Here is a 6,000-nt window from a genome sequence, read left to right on the forward strand (position 1 = left end):
AAAGAGAAATGTATTAACGAAATATATTCATTAATTACACTAATCTGCGCGTGATTTTGTCATGCATTCCTAAACTTATACCAAAAAAGGAAAGATATTAAATACTTGTTTGTAGTCATAACTCGTAAGGGCTACATATAGCATTACCCTTTTAAAAAAGGATATGGAGTAACATAAATTAGGATAGTCTTCTCTCATGGTTGAAGAAGCTCAATTCATATATATATATATACTTCCTCCGTTCTTGTAATATCGCATCACTTGCCTTTAAGGGAAGTTTCACAAATATTGCATCACTTTCATTTTAGGACAAAAAAATACAATGCATGATCTGTGCACCCCGGGTGCACCATGGTGCACCTGGTTAAATAAAAAAAAAGACGGAAAGAACATTTAGCTGTTTGAAAAAAAATATGTAGGTTTTTGAAAAAGAACATGTTTGTGTTTAGTAAAGAGCATGCATTATTAAAGAACATAAAGACATTACAAAAAAAAAACGTGATAAAAACTTTATTAAAAATTTATGAAAAATTACACATTAACGGAAAAAAACTTTACCAAAGATGTCATTTCCCCAAAAATTGTTTTTTCTCTCTCCAAAAATTAACTTTCCATAATAATTTTAGTTCTCTCTCTAAAATATTTTCAACTAAGAAAAAACAAAGATTTCATTTTCAAATTATATTTCAAAATTCAAAATAACATACATATGTTAAAAGAGCATAAAATATAATGCAAAGAACATATAATTCATATCCGAAGAACACACTGATCAAACTCAAAGAACATACGACAATAAAAAATAATGATATATGATAATTCAAAAAAGAATTTGTGCATCACTCATTACCTCAAAGAAAATATGAGCCAAATTCAAAGAACATACTTTGTATTATTGAAACCCAAAAATGTTTTTAAAATGGAAAATGTCCATTAAAGATAATAATTTAGAACTGAAAGCAGTTTAAAGGGAATAATTCCCTATAATTTCGCCCAGATTTTTTTTTTAGTATTTTCCACTATTTTTTTTTAATTTTTCACTAATTTAATGCTAATTAGTTATGCCACATCACCAGGTGCACTATGAGCATGGTGCACCCTGGTGTATTATACAATTTTTACAAAAAATATCAATATGTTCACATTGCAAATACTCAAGATATCCTTACTTTTCACACTTACTATTTATTTTATCTTTACATTAGATGGACAATTTTGTATTTTTACGTTTCTCTCTCTTACTTTTTCCCATTACCAAATTTTGCCTCAATTTTGCCTCCAAAACCCTTATGATGCAATAAGAAAAGAACGGAGGAATTATATTTTTTTCCTCTCTCCTTCGTCTCTCTTTCGCTTCCCCTGTTCTAATGTTGATATGGAGGCATTAAGCATGGAGCTCGAAATTGACGCCCAACCCCTATTTCATGGTTTTCTCTCTCTTGGTTTGTGCTAGCTCTTACCTCATCCATTTTCCATAAGAATGAGTCAATTGAATCGCACAAAATCAATGATTTCGATTTTCCGATCAACTTGAAAATCGTGGAGCTCAAACATCTTGATGAACGCAACCAAGAAATTTCAAACTCAATAAGCAAAAGAACTCAAGCTAAGGTATGTAGTAGTCGGTGATGGTCTTCGTAAGCAGAAGAACTCAGCTTGTAACAGAGGGTGTGATGGGTTTTTGTACCCGAGTAGTAGTGACAAATTATTTATGAGAGAATAGTTTTAATTGTATTGATGATCTTGGCTAATATTTATAGTCTACATAAGATAACCTACACAATATAAACTCTATCATATAAACTTTCATAAATCTATCTTAGAATATCACTAAGATATATTATTATCCTAAATATAATATTATAAGATATATATGGAAAATATATCACAATAATATATTTTCCTATATTCCCCACAAGTAGCCATTGATGTGACCATTTAAGTGCACTATATTATTAGCAGGAAGTTCATAAATGTATCTTTAACACACTTACAACACAATTATGATGTATTTATATTACAATACTTATGTATGTAAATGCATAAGGCATTGTTGATATTTATTGAGGTATGCATTGGGGAAGAGGAGGGGACGAACAACATGTGGCTTGGGTGCCCTTTATCACCCTTTCATTTTTTTCTGCTGAAATTTAGATGCCAATGAGATTAATGTATTTAAAAGGTAAACATGATGTACCTATAATTATAACTTGATGTATCTACCATAGTAACTTAATGTATCTAACTTCTCACAATTTTCACCATAAGCATGCTTTTCACCAGATCCCAACTTTAGGGCACCATATCCCAACTTTAGGGGAAGACTCTTGTGAGAATTCCTCTTTTGTGTGAGAACTCTTTCATTTGTGAGAAGACTGAGAACACTCTCATGCATGTTATAAATTTTTACTCGTATGTTCTAAATTTTAATCAGATGTTCTAAATTTTAAAATACGTGTTCTAAATCTTAAATGAGTTAAATCAAATGTCTTAAATCATTACTCCCATGTTCTAAATCTTAAATTATTTGTTCTAACTTTTTACTTATATGTTATAAATTTTAAATTGTGTTCTAAGATTTTTAATCATATGTTCTAAAGTATTACTCGTATGTTCCAAACTTTTACTCAGATGTTCTAAATGTTACTTATATGTTCTAAATTTAAAATCTGGTGTTCTTATTTTTTATTCGCATGTTCTAAATCTTAAATCAGATGTTTTAAATTTTATTCAAATTTTCTAAATTTTAAATTTTTAATTGTTATAAATCCAAAATTAAATGTTCTAAATTATTACTCGCGTAGATGTTCTAAATTATTTTTCACGTGTTCTAAATTTGAAAATCATGTGTTCTGAAGTTTAAATCATGTGTATTGAATTTTTAATCATATGTTCTAAATTTTTACTCACGTGTTCTAAAATTAAGATCAGTTCTCATATAAGTATGTTTTCTCACATATGAGTCTATTCTCACCGGATCCCTCCTATATATACATACAAATATATATATATATATATATATATATATATATATATATATATATATATATATATATATATATATATATTTGTTATAACCAAAGCTTCCAATTCCAAAAGACACTTAAAATATGTCGACAATCGGCTTGTTGGGCATGTTGCATGCTGCTTAAGGAATTGATAGGATGATAAAGACCTCCAAAAATGGCAAAATTGTACAAGTATATGCCAAATAAACTCCGTAAACATACCGTGATACTTGTACTTCATTTTAATTTTATTTTATTACCAGGCCAATGGTATACTTTGAGCTTTAGGTAGAAGATACTCCTATTGAATATTGGTAGTTTGTTATTGTCTCATTAACCCTTAAAGTAACACGTGTAATAGAGCTAGTCCCCATTAATATTTTATATTAACATCTCTTGTTAATATAGTGATATTTTGGAGAATAAAAAAACTTCTCTCTCCTCCCCTCCCCCCCACCCCCTTTCTCATGTTGCCGACCGTCCCCTCCCATGGCCACTCAATTTTGTCTCTCCTCCCTCCCATGGCCACTATTCCTTCTCTCTCCTCCCCTCCCATAGCCTTACTGACCATCTGACCACCATCGCGAGTCTAAACCGGCCGGCTGGCTAAACAAAAGACACTTTAATAGGACATATGTAAAGTGGGCCCATACTAACCCTTAAAGGGTGGTTCTTGCGGAGGTGCGATGGTCGTTTAGCGGTACTAATGGCTGTGCAGTGGTCGATTGGTAGTGGTAGTGGTCGTACGGTGGTCGAATGGTCATGCTAGTGGTCGTGCAATGGTCGGATGATGGTGTTAGTGGTGATGCGGTAGTCAGAAGGTGGTGCCAGTGGTGATAGAGGAGAGAGAAAGGGGGTTTCCGCTTAAGAATTTATCAAAAAATCCTTGATATTAACAAGTTCTGTTGGTATTGGATATCAACTTGTATTTTCTCCGTGTAATAAAGTAAATCTATATACAAGATTTAGGTAGTAAGATTAGTAAGTTAAGTTGTAAGGTTGTGACATAAGTGTACAAAGCAACTAGTGAAAAGAAACCAACCAAGATTAAAACTCTGGTTGAACAACTTCCTTTGGCGTACTCAAATGCATGATCATCTGCAATGAGAACATTTTCATCAAATGACTTGTAAATTTAATGCTTTGATGATTATAACGTGGGAGAATTGAGAATTAGATCTTTCACATTAATTATTTTTCATCCATTTACTAATAATTGCAACGTTTTGACTTTTATATTTGCCAATAAATAATTTTAACCTATCATATCTTTAAGGATAGTCCGATTTAAGGATAAAAAAATTAACATTAACATATTTTGTACAATAATAAATCAACAAAGATGGTCAAATTTAAATATGCAAATAGTGCAAATTTTCAAATGTTATAACTAAAGTGGCTGGAGGTTGTACTAATTATTTGTTACACAATTATTTCAATACGTTTTTGTGACTATTTCTCTGTTGTCAAAACAAGCCATCTTATTGTTTTGGGGTATTTAATGACCAAATTCATCTCACCATCCGAGTTCAGTTTCTCCTTATGTTGATCACTTTATCAATTTAATGTTTCATTTATTACATATCTCATAAATGTAGTACGAGCAAGTGTTTGGTTTCAATTTTTTTCAAGTAATAAAGGCATATGTGATGATGCTTTTCTTTTCTTATTATTTTTCATAAATTATACTTCCTTCGTTCTTTTATTATTGCACCATATAGATTGGCACACTTTTTTTGGTAGTGGGAAAAAGGAAGAGAGAGCGGGGTAAAAGTAAAAAAATTATTATTGTGATGTAAAAAAGTATAAGAATGAGAGTGAGTGATATTCTTGTATAAGAGGGATAAGATAGGTAAGATTAAAAAAATAAAGAAATATTGTCAAATGAAGGAAAATGAACAATACATTGAAATAGAGGGAGAAATTGATCTAGCAAAGATGCAAAATGGATTATTAGGTTTTTTTTTTTTTTTTTTTTTTTTTTTTTTTTTTTTTTTTTTAATATATATATTTACTTTTCTTTATAAAGATTTCATATAACGAAACAGAAGTACAATATGAGAGCAAACTAAAGCAAGAAAACACGAAACAACAGAGGAAACTAAAAAAAAGGAAACCAAAACAAATAACAATCAAAACAACTAGAAAAGGAAACGACGTTGACGAGCATGAAAAACCAACCAGTGAGTTGGGAGTAACCCAAAGACGATGAACCTTACAAATCCAACATGAATCAAATTGTAACAGAATATCTCTAATAGCCCCCAATAATCAAACATAAGAAATATCATCCGAACAAGAACGACATAACATAGAAGCCAGAAGTGTGCTATCCGTATAGAGTAATGGACTCAAAAAACCTTTTCGTCTAGCAGCCTGAAGAGCCCATAAGCAAGCCTGTAATTCCGACTGTAAAGCTGACAAAGTCCGACAGGCTCAGGCATACCCACCCAAAACAGTAGGGGAAAACCCCTCTCTGAAAACCCAACCTGCCCTTGCAGTCTGATCACAACTGTTTCAAGCACCATCAAAGACTACAAAAATCTGCAATATTGGAATATGAGCCATGTAAACACCTAGATGTAACAGGAGGAGGACACGGAAACTAACGTAACCGGAAGGATGAAATAGAGCTAGAAAGCGTAGCAGCCTCCAAACTACGCGATACCCATTCTGCAGAAATATGAAGAATGGAAGCAGGAGATCATACTGCCTGTCTAAAAACAATTTAATTACGAGTAAGCCAAATAGCCCACAAAAGAGAGACCAAAGTGGCTAGACTATTCCAATTCCGAGACTTTCCATAAACAAAAATCAAGAGATATTTCCAAATTGTATAGGATATCATTGAGTGGAACAAGATTTTTATTTTTATTTTTATTTTTATTTTTATTTTTTCACTTTCTAATTTCTTTTTATATGAGGAGATCATTGAATGGAAAGTACAGTATAATTGACAAAATGACTAACTTGACAGTTTTTTTTAGGAAAG

The sequence above is a fragment of the Chenopodium quinoa genome, unplaced genomic scaffold, assembly GCF_001683475.1.
Source record: "Chenopodium quinoa cultivar QQ74 unplaced genomic scaffold, ASM168347v1, whole genome shotgun sequence".
NCBI classification, from domain to species: Eukaryota; Viridiplantae; Streptophyta; class Magnoliopsida; order Caryophyllales; family Amaranthaceae; genus Chenopodium; species Chenopodium quinoa.